General features: G+C 43.9%; 1 protein-coding gene across 6 annotated transcripts in view; it reads left to right on the forward strand.

Annotated features, from left to right (window-relative positions):
- SLC12A4 (solute carrier family 12 member 4) overlaps positions 1 to 14,540 on the forward strand; it is a 743,054-nt gene that overhangs the window by 54,235 nt on the left and 674,279 nt on the right. The gene's annotated exons all lie outside the window — the stretch shown is intronic.

The raw sequence follows: 14,540 nt of genomic DNA on the forward strand, positions 1-14,540 counted from the left end.
AATCCCAACGTCCGAGTCTTGCATATATACATTCTACCTGCTTGGTTCCTTTAGTGAGATGGATCTTAATAACCATTCAGGTCTGTGGTTTATTGTTGTGCCACATACTGACAACCTGTGTGTTCTGGGAGTGTCTATAAAAGGATAACTAAGTGACCTTTTCAGAGGTTTGGAACGTCTCAGTTTCCTTCACACCAGGTATAAGCCGAGGCCCATAATGTTACCACAAATAACTATAAAAACTTCCTAGATTGGGAAATGCATTGGCAGAGACATAACTTTAGGGGTTGCGGATACAACCGGGCCCAAGAGGCTTAGTACTAGTCTTATCATATGGCAGTCATGAGAGGACTGTTGGTCCCAACAGCTCCACCTGTAACAAGCCTAGAACGGGTTGTGCAGCAGCTGTGGCCAGCACCTGCTCCTCTAGGCAATTTAATATGGCACCCTTCCTGCCACCAGCATCTGAGATATGGCACATAGTGGGAGAGGAAGTCGCCCTCAATACCCCTCGTCCTGGGACCTTCACTCCTCAGGCACCAGCAGCACAAGTCTGGCTTGTGACTACTGATTAACGCCATTTTTGCTTAAAGGATCAGTGTGTTGGAGGAAGAGGTCAGCACTTCCAAGTTATATTTGCATCAATTGACACTTAAGATTTTTCTGATCATCCAAATATAAACAGAAGAAATTATTTCCATATAAAAGGCCTCTGAAAGCTCCCCTAATTACTTACCAAATACACGGTGATACATGTTTTAATTGATCTACTACACTGCCCTGTAAAACTGTATCTATTAATTGATCGTTTCTAGAATGTCCAGTACGGACTACAGCACACCCAGCGATGTCTGTCTTGTTAGTTTCATTACTTTGTGTTGTGTATGTTTTTTTTAAACCATAAACTTTGAAAGGAATTTTGGATAGACAATCAATGCAATAGAGCAGGCTTGTGCAGTATGGTCACACAGGACCAGTGGCGGACTGGCCATATGACCCACCAGGGGAAAACCCGGTGGGCCGACTAATCTGAGGTATCTTTGAGGCTGGTCAAAAAATAAAAATAAAAGTCCCTATTCAACCTCCGCCATTTGATGCAGTCAGTCTGGTCGGTACGGACTGCTACGTGCCGACTGATGTTGGCAAGCAGCTGATGTCATAATCTGTGAGCCACCGGCACGCAAGGAGCTATCACTGCTGCGGGGGGTTCTGGCTTTATACAGGGGACTGGCTGGCTGTATACCCAGGGGGCATAATTATAGTACAGGTGGTCCCCTACTTAAGAACACTCGACTTGCATACGACCCCTAGTTACAAACGGACCTCTGGATGTTGGTAATTTATTGTACTTTAGTCCTAGGCTACAATGATCAGCTTTAACAGTTATCAGAGGTGTCTGTAATGAAGCTTTAGTGTTAATATTGAGTCTTATGACAACCCAACATTTTTAAAATCCAATTGTCACAGAGACCAAAAAAGTTCTGGCTGGGATTACAATGATAAAATATACAGTTCCGACTTGCATACAAGATGGGGTCTGTAGGTTTGTTCTTAAGTTGAATTTGTATGTAACCCGGGTACTGCCTGTAGTTCTATTCTTGTACATCGGGGCACTAGTATAGTAGTTATATTGGGGGCAGTATTATAGTTATACGTGTATTGAATAAGGGACTAAGTTTTCCTCCCACAATCAACATGAATTTGTATCAAATGATCAAGTATGTCAATAAATTTATAAGATTTTTCCATATTGTACCCCATGACGGCCCCCTGGAGGTTGCTTCCCCTTCCTCTGTAGGGACAGGAAATTGAGAGTATTAAAAGGCCCCACCCTCAACCTCCCACCAGTGTTTTTCCTGTCCCTACAGGGATAGGATTGAGAGTAAACCTCTCTCTCCTCCAGGGGGGGGGGGTGGAATCTCATACCCCTCGTGAGTGCCTGTTCCCCCGGGGCTTCCCTCGTCCGGCCTCTTTAGGGAGTCCTACTCGGGGTCCTTAGGCTCCGGTTACCATCGGGCAGGTGTCGGCGGCTCTACGGCTCGTTCGCAAGTCCGCGGCAGTCGGCACATAGCGTCTCCTCAGTGCGCGACGTCACTTCCGGTTTTGCCCGGACTGACGTCAGAGGCCTCAGCGTCACGGCCTAGGGGACGGGCCGCGGAAGATGACGTCGGACGCCGGCAGCATGTATAAGACCGCGGTGTAGTCGCTGTCTGCTGAGGTCTATGGGAACAAGATGGCAGAGGAGGCTGAAAATCGTTCCATATCCCTGGGTTCTGTGAGTAGGACATCTGGCTGAACGCCAATGTTACTGGCACTATATGCTGTGTTTGGGAGTCGGCTTTTTAATTAAGCATCACTCCTGTGTTTTGTGTTTTTATAATTAGGAGAAGGACATGTTTGTCAAGGAGAAAGTTAAGGAATGTGATAAGGAGACACCAAAAAAGGCACAGTCTAAACGCTGCCAGATGTGTAATACAAAGCTTGATGTGTCATATAAAAAGAGCTTATGCAAGGATTGTTTGGACAAGATATTAATAGAAGAGAAATCTTCATTTATGGATGAATTAAGGGTTGTGATGTGTAAGGAGATTAAAGCTTCTAGAAGTCCACCGCATAAGAAAGTCAGAGGAAATCCTGTATGTGTAGATACTGACGATGAGCAACCTTCATGTTCATATGAAATGGATATGGAGGAGTCTGATATCATGCAACAATCCGTACCTAATGACCCTAAACATCTTTTTCCAAATGAAGATATGGATGGGCTTATTAAGGCATTAAGAGACGCCCTTAATATTGAGGACACCGTAGAAGAAAGGTCAGTAGTTGACGAATTGTTTGGAGGTTTGAGAAGGAAGAAAGTGAGAGTTTTTCCAATCATTGAAAATCTGAAAGATCTTGTTTTAGATGAGTGGAAAGACCCAGAAAGACGTTTAACAATCCCCAAAGAATTTAGGAACCGTTTATTTGACCCTGAGGAGAAAAAAATGTGGGATAATGTGCCCAGAGTTTGATGATCCCATTTCCAAAGTTGTTAAAAAAACTGATTTACCCTTTGAGGATTCTACCCAGTTAAAGGATGCTATGGATTGGAAGTCAGACTGTCTGCTTAAGAAAGCATGGGAGGCCTCTATGGCGACTCTTAAAACTAATGTTGCAACTACCTCAGTTTCTCGCACTCTTTTCTTTTGGTTAAGACAGCTTGAAGATCACCTTAGAGAAGGTACGTCTAGGGAAGAGATTCTATATTCCATCCCGCTACTGAAGTCAGCAGCAGCCTTTTTAGCAGACACATCGGCAGACACATCGGCAGAGACTATTCGTTTTTCCGCAAGGGAAGCCGCATTGTCAAATGCAACCAGAAGAGCACTTTGGCTTAAGCAGTGGTCAGGAGATGTGCGTTCTAAGGCTAAGTTGTGTAGCCTTCCTTTTTCTGGGGAGTTTTTGTTTGGCGCAGAGCTGGATGATATCCTGGATAAAGCAGCTGACAGTAAGAAAGGGTTTCCGGAAGCAAAGGAACAGACAAACAGTTTTTTCGTGGCTTTCACTCAACCAGAGATCAGCAGAGATTTAAGGGCAGACAAGCATGGAGACAAGGATTTGGGAGTACATCCAGAGGAGGAAAAAGCAAACAGTTCCTCTTCAGTTCCACAAATAAGAAAAACGGCAATGACGCCAGAGTGGGGGGGAAGATTGAAAAATTTTCACCCCCAATCGGAGAACATAACTTCAAACAGGTGGGTGCTCTCAATAATCAAGGACGGCTATTTTTTAGAGTTTGTGTCACCACCCCCTCACAGGTTTGTTCTATCCAGGCACTCCTCAGACAAATTAACAGGTCTCCTTTGGGAAGAAGTTTCCGGTCTGCTGAAGCTGAACGTGATCAGTACATGGGTCATTATTCTCCCTTATTCCTGATAAAAAAAACCAAATGGAACCTTCGTTTTGAATTTGGTGTATGCTACCCATTTGTTCAAAAATTTCAGGTTTGTGATTAATCTGGAGTCGGTGAAGTCTGCCACCCCTTTAATATCTCACAACGTGGTTTTATGCACCTTGGACCTCAAGGATGCATACTACCATGTACCCATTCATCCGGAGTCAGATACTTACGGTTTGCTGTGTTGTCGCCCTCGGGGGAGGAGTTTCATTTTCAGTTTACCGCATTACCCTTTGGTCTCTCTTCAGCTCCTCGGATCTTCACCAAGGTCATGGCGGAGATAGTGAAATATCTTCGAACAGAGGAGATCTTCATGGTACCTTACCTAGACGACTTCCTCCTGATCGGAGACTCGGTAAAGAATTTTTAGGGGTATCCCTGAACTCTGTAACACAAACCTCCTATCTTCCACAGGAGAAAGTGGACAAGCTTCTTGGGAAGATCAGAAATTTCCAGAAGAGGAAGTCAGTGTCAGTTCGGACAGCGATGAGTATGCTGGGGACTATGACATCATGTATCCATAGTGTGGCCTGGTGCCAAAACCACTCAAGGACCTTACAATCCTGGATCCTTTCAAAGTGGGACCGAAACCATCACCATTTGCACTGGTCAGTGGTAATTCCTCCAAAAGTTAAAAAGTCATTAGATTGGTGGAAGAGTCCCAGGAACCTTCAAAGAGGAGTGGAATGGATACAGTGGCCATTGATCCAGATTCAGACGGAAGCCAGCAGTTCCGGTTGGGGAGCTCTCCTGCCAGGAAAATATGTTCAGGGTCGTTGGTCCTGGGAGAGAAAACAAGTCTCTTCAAACGAAAGAGAATTGAGAGCAGTCCTGGAGACACTGGAAGCTTGCACCGACGACTTGAAAGGGCATCACATAAAAATGTCAGACAATACCACTACGGTTGCCTATCTAAAAAGGCAGGGCGGAACCAGATCCAGAGAACTGCTAAAGATATCCCAGGAAATATTCTCATGGGCGGAAGGGCTCAGAAAATGTAGTGGCGGATTATCTCAGCAGATCACAGATCCTTCCACACAAGTGGAGTCTGAACGAGGAGGTCTTTTAGGAGATCATTTCAAGATGGGGGTTACCAGCCATCGATCTGTTTGCCTCAAGAAAGAACTGCAAGGTAGAGAAGTTCTACTCACTAAATCCAAGAGAGGCCCCTTGGGGGCTGGATGCATTCTCACAGGTCTGGAACCAAGATCTGGTATATGCCTTTCCCCCAATCCCGTTGGTAAGCAAGGTGCTGCAGAAGCTGTTGATCAGTCCAGCCAGTCTTATCCTGGTCGCACCCTTCTGGCCGAAGAAGAGTTGGTTCCCAATTCTTCAGAAGTTAGCAGTGGACCTTCCATTCATTCTTCCCGAGAGGCCAGACCTTCTACATCAGGGACCAGTCCTGCATCAGAACCCAGGGTTTCTAAAATTGGCAGCCTGGATCCTGAAAGCGCCTTCTTGAAAGTGAAGGGACTATCATATAAGGTAATTAAGACCTTAAAAATAGTAGGAAACCAGTAACTCATCCCATATATCTTAAAATATGGAAAAAGTTTTGTTCCTGGTCTAAGGATATGCCTAATCAGGATTCTCCTAATGTATGTCAAATCCTTGATTTTCTACAGGACGGGTTTGAAAAGGGGCTTCGACCTAGCACCTTGAAAGTCCAGGTCTCGGCCCTGAGTGCATTCTGTGAAACCGCACTTGCAGAACACAGGTGGGTTAAAAGATTTTTCCAGGCCTGTACACGTCTACGTCCTACTGTTAGAGTCATCCCCTCAATGGGATCTATCTTTAGTCTTAGACGCCCTAACTGAGAGCCCTTTTGAACTAAATGACTCTTACAACATGCGTCTCTTGACTTTAAAGACTGCCTTCCTTATAGCCATCACATCGGCTAGAAGGTTAAGTGAGTTGCAAGCCTTGTCTATCTGTGAACCCTATTTGTCTATATCTGAGGATAGGATTACGCTTAAGCTTGACAGAAATTTCTTGCCTAAGGTTGTCTCTAATTTCCATAGGAACCAAGAGATTGTCTTACCAACATTTAGCCAGCATCCAAGAAGTCCTATGGAGGAGAAATGGCATCTGTTGGATGTAAGACGTACAGTGCTTAATTATCTTGAAGCATCTGGTCCTTGGAGAAATGATTTAAATCTGTTCATTCAATTTGCAGGAAAACATAAAGGCAAGAAGGCTTCAAAAACCACAATTGGACGATGGATTACTGAAGCCATTAAAGAATGCTACAAGGTCAAAGGTGTTCCCCTATCGCTTTCAGTCAAAGCCCATTCTACAAGGGCTATGTCTACATCTTGGGCGGAGCGAAGGGGGAGCCTCTATTGAAGAGATTTGTAAAGCTGCCACATGGAGCTCAAATACTACCTTTGTTAAGCACAATAGACTTAATGTTCTAACTTCCAGAAATCTGTCCTTCGGCCAGAAAGTACTTCAGGCTGTGGTCCTTCCCTGACTGGGCATAATTTGGTATGTCTCCAGGGGGCCATCATGGGGGACGATATGGAAAAAAGGAATTAGTCTCACCGGTAATTTAGTTTCCATAAGTCCACCATGACGGCCCTATTTTTTTCCCTCCCACTTGTATAAGAAGTTTTATGTTTTATCCATGTATGTGAAATTAACGTACAGAATAAATTTGAGTTGGATCCTATACCGGTGTAGTTATTTGATAAACACTGGTGGGAGATTGAGGGTGGGGCCTTTTAATACTCTCAATTTCCTGTCCCTAAAGAGGAAGGGGAAGCAACCTCCAAGGGGCCATCATGGTGGACTTATGGAAACTGAATTACTGGTGAGACTAATTCCTTTTTTTCTAAAACATTTTTCTAAAGTACAGGACACTGAGGAATCACTTGATGCTCGTTCTATTTACTCTATGATCAATAATAAAGGTCAAGAGAAGTATAACCCCAAAACCACATTCCACATGTCACTCTTTTGAACATGTTAGATCTAGACACAGAAGAACATCAATCTGCATCTTTACTGAACACTTCGCACATGGTTACTATTAAAAATTCTTCTTTCTATCCTATAAATGCAAGAACCAGTGAAATGGAGATGTTCCAGGAAAGTGTGGAATTGGAACTAAAGCTATTAAATGATTACTCGATCATGGCAACAAAGAAACAACTTAACTCAATTTGAACAGAGAGCTATTCCTTAATTAAAAGCCAACCCGAATATATGTATACGCCTTTCAGACAAGGGAGGTCCGACCATCATTATGGACAAAGGACTCTACCAAAGAGGAGTGGGGAATATTCTCAACAATACAGAGGTATATCAGAGACTTTCCACGGATCCCACTATGACCATTGCAAATGATCTTAAATTACTTTTGAATGATGGGGTTTATTTGGGCATATTAGATTAAAAAAACAGTTTTTGCTACCTACTGATCCTGTTATACCCTCCTTTTATGCCCTACCCAAATCACATACGTTTATATTTCCTCCCCCCACTAAGACCCATTGTGTCCAGTGAGGGGTTTCTCAATGAAAGACTAGGTATCTGGCTGGATATATTACTACAGCCACTAGTCTTTCGGTTAACTGGATTTTAACAAGACTCTAAAGCTGTATTGAATGCTATGTACAACTTGGTTGTTGTAGAAAAATGGTCTGCGCCTCTTGTGAATGGGTGTGCAACAGTCTAGGAATCCAACACCTTTGACTAAAACCAGAAAAATATGCTCTGTACCACTTGTTTTTCCATGCAATTCAGAATTTATAATGAAAGTTTTGGGACGCCCCCCCCGCTCCCCCGGGCCTTTGTCAAACACAATGGGGATAATGGGCGCTGTGTGTATTGTGCATATAGCACGCTGGAAATGTACGCGATTTACAACTTAGATTGGCCACCACATCGGGGTGGCTTACTTGCCATGTAACCGCATTATACACTTCCATCCCCCATAACTTAGCCAATGCAGCACTAAGATACTACCTTCAAAAATACAGTAACTATGTTTGTGCACTACAAGAATAAATTACTATGGTTCTTACTTTTTTGTTATCCAATACATTTTTGTTTAATTCTAAATCCAAAAGTTGGGTTGCCTCATGGGAGCTAGTTTCTCTCCCTCCCTAGCAAACCTTTACATGGCCCTATGGGAAAAACAATACCTATATACTCCACAAAACCCATTTACTCGGGACATTTCCTAGTATGGAAGATGCATAGACAACTGTCTCCTGGTCTGGAATTCGGATCAGGAGACAGACGGTCACTTTATCTATTTAACATCAATGACAACTTTTTTAGATATTTTATTGACCGGAGCCAACCTCGCCAATGCTTCCAGCTGTCATGCTCAACTATCAAAAATCTCCCTATTGAATTTTATTAGGGCTAAAAGGTCATGCACATCAGACAGCAGTTATAAACAAGAATTCCATACCATTATTCAGAGACTGAGTTCAAGATAGTATACAAAAAATTCAAGAAGAAGAGTGATCAATATAGTTAACACAAGAGAGACCCAGACTAACATTTAGCTCTCAATATAGTGGCCAATTTTATGCCATAACTGAAACTCTAAAGAAACATCTGCCAATTCTAAACCATGAACCACCCTAAAAAGTATCTTAGAGTGGTGTTGCGTTTGTATCTACAAAAGCAAGAACATTGGGTGATATTCTTTTTCCTAATATGTTCACTGACACCAAACCTAGAGGTTCATGGCTACAAACCAAAGGGAGTTGCGGGGGTACCTCCTGCAATTTTATGCAAATATTTGAGTAAAAAAATGTTTTCCTCCCTTTGTAGCAATATGGTTTACAGCATAAAACAGCTGTATATACTCGAGTATAAGCCGACCCGAGTATAAGCCGAGACCCCTAATTTTTCCACCAAAACTGGGAAAACCTATTTACTCGAGTATAAGCTGAGGGTGGGAAAGGCATTTATCACAGACCCCCTCAGTATATAGCCAGCAAGCCCCCAGTAGTATATAGCCAGCCCCCTATAGTATACAGCCAGCCTGCCTGTCGTGCCCAGCCTGCCCCCCGTCGTATGCGGCCAGCCCGGCCTGGGCTCACCAGATAGTTGTGCAAGTTCCAGGCACAACACTAGTGGAAGGCTTGAACTGAGTACCAATCACGTGCTGCCTGTTGACGGGATCATCAGAGCGCAGTAGCCACACCGGTCTGGATCAGATGCATGGGGTGATCGTCACTATGACGCACACTGTTAGTCAAAATTGATTTGGAGAGTACTTCTCCGAATCAATTTTGACTACCAGTGTGCGCCACAGTGACAATCACCCCATCATCCCACACGAGTTTATACGGTACATTAATAATGAGTTTTCTTATGCAGTATATTTAATTCAATGCTCTAACTGTTCCTTGCAATATGTGGGATGCACCGTGCGTAAACTGAAAGATTGAATCAGTGAACACCTCACAGGTGCAAATCCCATTACTAGCACCCGAAATTTATCCGGTATATCTAAACATTATAAAGATGTTCATGCTGGAGCAATGAGTGGTATGATGGTTATAGCCATTGAACGAGGCGGGGACTGAAAAAGGCACTTTTATCCAGAGAAGCTTTTTGGATTTTAAACCTGGATACCCACTTCCCAAAAGGGCTTAATTACAAACAGGATCTTTTCTACTTCTATTAAAAATAGAGTGGAAATATGAAAGCAGTCTAACACCTGGTGCTTTTACGTCAGATGGCTCAGGACACACCTTTCAAGGGGCATGCCGGAAACTCGCTACATTGTACTGAATCTTCTACTATTTAAATTGCAGGTGAGTCCCTGCAGGTTAGGTATGACTAACAGGGGCGGACTGGCCATTGTACCCGGTCGGTCCTGGGCCGGTCTGGGGCCGGTCCAGAGCTGATCCGGGCCGCCCGCACTCCCTCCCTACAATTTTTGATTTAATGTAACTATTGGTTAGTACACAGACGCAGCGCAGCACCGCTGCTTCTGCGTCTGTGTATACATTCAGCTACACAGGTCACGCAACTGACGTCATTGCGCGACCTGTGTAGCGTGGAGGAGACTTACGAGACGTCAGCTGTCTGGCCCTCCCTGCAGCTCCACGGCTTGGTGTAAGAGGCGCGGAGCAGTGACGTCACTATCCCGCGCCTCTTACACCAAGCCACCGAGGACAGTAAGAAACCTGCGCCAAGAGGTGAGTACAATTTTTTATTTTTTTTTTAAATTATAGAAAGGGGGACATTGATTACATGTCTAGGGCAGGGGGGGGCATTATTGTATATCTAGGGCTGGCAGGGGGCATTAATTATATGTCTGGGACGGGCAGGGAGCATTAATTATATGGTGGGGGCATTATTCTATACCTAGGGCTGGCAGGGGGCATTAATTATATGACGGAGGGCATTATTGTATATCTGGGGCTGGCAGGGGGCATTAATTCTATGACGGGGGCATTATTCTGTATCTGGGGCTGGCAGGGGCATTATTTATGTGTCTAAGGCAGGGTGGGGGGCATTATTGTATATCTGGGGCTGGCAGGGGGTATTATATGGCAGGGGGGCATTATTTATGTGTCTGGGGCAGGGTGGGGGGCATTATTGTATATCTGGGGCTGGCAGGGGGGAATTATGTCTGGGGCGGGCAGGGAGCATTAATTATATGGTGGGGGCATTGTATATCTGGGGCAGGCAGGAGGCATTAATTCTATGTCTCGGGCAGGGAGGGGGCATTCATTATATATCTGTGGCGGGCTGGGCACATTATTCTATGTCTGGGGTAGGCTGGGCATATTATTCTATGTCTGGGGTAGGCTGGGGCCATTCATTCTGTGTCTGGGGTAGGCTGGGGCCATTCATTCTGTGTCTGGGGTAGGCTGGGGCCATTCATTCTGTGTCTGGGGTAGGCTGGGGCCATTCATTCTGTGTCTGGGGTAGGCTGGGGCCATTCATTCTGTGTCTGGGGTAGGCTGGGGCCATTCATTCTGTGTCTGGGGTAGGCTGGGGCCATTCATTCTGTGTCTGGGGTAGGCTGGGGCCATTCATTCTGTGTCTGGGGTAGGCTGGGGCCATTCATTCTGTGTCTGGGGTAGGCTGGGGCCATTCATTCTGTGTCTGGGGTAGGCTGGGGCCATTCATTCTGTGTCTGGGGTAGGCTGGGGCCATTCATTCTGTGTCTGGGGTAGGCTGGGGCAGTAGAGAAAGAAGAAATAAAATATCCTTACCATTGCAGTATGTTACATTATGGGGCACTATTTGTGTGGTACTAATAATTCAGGGGGCTCTATTACAGTATTTGGGGCACAGTATTGGTGGTAGCAGAAGAAGGGACAGTTGAGGGACAATGGAAAAGTGCAGAACATAAGACGTCTGTTTGGTAAACTCTGGAGGAAAGCTGTGTACATGGAGGAAGAGACAAGGAGATGGAGGAAATAATGGAGAAGATAAGGAACGAGTACAATCCGAGGACACGTCACCTGATGTCACTTGATGTAATAGGTGAGGATCTCTCATGTGTTTTCTGTAGCTGTATATGATAAATACTGATTTTTTTCATGTTCCCTTCTGTGTGTATATGTGTATATATAGTATTATGGTAGTTATATTCTTGTACATAGGGGACAGTATTATAGTAGTTATATTCTTGTACATAGGGGACAGTATTATAGTAGTTATATTCTTGTACATAGGGGACAGTATTATAGTAGTTATGTTATTGTACATAGGGGGCAGTATTATAGTAGGTATATTTTTGTACATAGGGGGCAGTATTATGGTAGTTATATTCTTGTACATAGGGGTCAGTATTATAGATGTCATATTCTTGTACATAGGGGTCAGTATTATAGATGTCATATTCTTGTACATAGGGGTCAGTATTATAGATGTCATATTCTTGTACATAGGGGTCAGTATTATAGTAGTTATATACCTGTACATAGGGGGCAGTATTATAGTAATTGGCTTGTTTATGTAAATGTTTAATGCAAAACAAGAACATCTTTTTCTAGTAACTGAATCTAATGTGCAAGGAATGTGACCTGTTGATCAGTAAATGATGCAAACACGCGACCCGATCAGCCTTAAATACCTTTCCCCTCTGCCATACATGTACTATTCAGACAAAGAATATATTGATACTGCCTCCTATGTACAGCAATAATGCTACATACAATTTGTTCTACAATTTCTCCTGAGTGCAGAGACCCCCCACATGTGGCCGTGACTTGTTTTATGGGCGCACGGCGAGGCGCAGAAGGGAAGGAGCGCCCTGCAGTTGCCAGGATTTTAGTTTCCTCATTGGCCCCTTTTGAAGGCTATAAAATTTTCGCTTTTCCGTTATTGGGGCCATTTGATGGCATTCTTTTTGCGGGATGAGATGCTTGTTCCAGTGTTAGCATTTTGGGGTTGGTATCACCTGTTGTTAAAAATTTGGGAACTTTTTTTGAGGTAATGAGTAGAAAAGCATCAATTCTGTACTGGATTATTACTTTTTTTTTTTTTTTTCTCGTGTTCACCGTATAGCCCAATAATCATGTTATCTTTATTCTATGGGTCGATACGATTACGGGGATACCAGACATGAATATTTTTTCTTATGTTTTACTAAATTTGCCAAATAAAACCCTAATGTGGGGAAAAATCTATCATTTTTGCATCGCAGTCTTCCAAGAGGCATAACATTGTTACAATTTTGGCTACAGAGCTGGTTGATGGCTTGTTTTTTGTGGGACATGTTGTACTTTGCAACAGTATCATTCTGGAGTACATATGTTTTGTTGATCACTTTTTATTGCATTTTTTGTGGGATATAATAGGTAAAAATAATTTTTGGCAGGTTTTCTTAAGGTTTTTTTTACAGCGTTTTTCATATGGGTTCAATAGTTATTTAGCTGTATTCTACGGATTGTTACGGACGCGGAGATACTATATATGTGGGGTTTGTGTTAGGATTTAGACTTTTTTGAGCGTTATATGTCTCTTTATATGTTTTGGAGCTTATGGGCATTTTTAGTGATTTATAAAGTACAGGCGGTCCCCTACTTAAGGACACCCGACTTACAGACAACCCATAGTTACAGACGGACCCCTCTGCCCCATGTGACCTCTGGTGAAGCTCTCTGGATGCTTTACTATAGTCCCAGACTGCAATGATCAGCTGTAAGATGTCTGTAATGAAGCTTTATTGATAATTCTTGGTCCAATTACACCAAAAATTTTGAAACTCCAATTGTCACTGGGGCAAAAGAAAAAAAATTGTATAAAACTTCCATTATAAAATATACAGTTTCGACTTACATACAAATTCAACTTAAGAACAAACCTCCAGACCCTATCTTGTATGTAACCCGGGGACTGCCTGTAATTTTTTATTGAAAAACATTTTTTTTACATTTTTTACTTGATCCACCATGGGACATGAACAAGCAATCATCTGATTGCTTGTTCATGATAATACTCTGCAATACTGATGTATTGCAGGGTATTAGCAGTGTCAGCCTATGCAGATTCATAGGCTGACACTTTGCCTTTAAGATGACGTCACAGACGCCATCTTAAAGGGACTGCCTTCAGGCTTCTCTGGGGTCCTGATTGGACCCCAGAGGTGCCATAGCAGCGATCCGCGCCCCCGAAAACGGCGCGGGGGGGTCAATCGTGGGGTAAAGACGCCTGGAAGGCATGTTAAATGCAGCGGTCGCGTTGACCGTGGCATTTAACGGGTTAAACACCCGCGATCGGAGCCCACTCCGACCGCGGGTGTTAGCCGGGGATGTCAGCGGTAGATTGCCGGTTCGGATCCTGTGCAGAGCTGAATCGGCATAGTCTCTGCGCAGTAGCTGTACTGCGATGAGCGCTATTCGCGGGACTCAGCGCAGTACAGCTACGGCGCAGAGCGCTAAGGGGTTAAGCTGTGTCCTTTAAAAGGGGAGGAAGTATGAGTCTTCTCTGCACTGTACATGTCGATTTAGACCATCTCTAAACAGTTTGTGTGGAGTTTAGTAACTCCACTTACATTACATGGTCACACCTACTTGTTTTGACCATGCTCACAGAATGGGCACACTTCTTCAGTTTTTTCTGGAGCCACTTTAAATTCCCAGTCCGCTCCCGCACAGGACCTACACAAGGGTACAGAGTGCAATGCATTTGTGGATTCACCTCAGTGATGTGTAAATATAAATGATGGGTAGGAGATTGAGATAAAAAGGGAACTGCAAAACTGAGCAACACAAAGTAAAACAAGGCAATGATTAATGCGCCTGCACAGCATCAATACCCTGAGGGCCACTGCAGCAGCAGTGTCAAACTTAAACCATTTGCAGAATATTTAAGTGGGAATCGCAGGGGCAGCGGTAAATGGTGACTCAAGCCACCTATCCCATATACCAGTGATGGTGAACCTTTTAGAGACCGAGTGCCCATACTACAACCAAAACCCACTTAAAGGAAACCTACCACTGCCCGCATGATGAAATCATGCGAGCAGACCACACGGTAGGCTACTTAATGCTGATGCCGGCACATAGTTTTGTTAGGCTTGGCAAAAACTATTTTCTTACATATTTAAATGAGCCCTCTGGTGCTACTCTGCGCCATCTTCGGGCTGGCGGTGGCTTCCGATGTTTAA

Source organism: Engystomops pustulosus, chromosome 7, assembly GCF_040894005.1.
Source record: "Engystomops pustulosus chromosome 7, aEngPut4.maternal, whole genome shotgun sequence".
NCBI classification, from domain to species: Eukaryota; Metazoa; Chordata; class Amphibia; order Anura; family Leptodactylidae; genus Engystomops; species Engystomops pustulosus.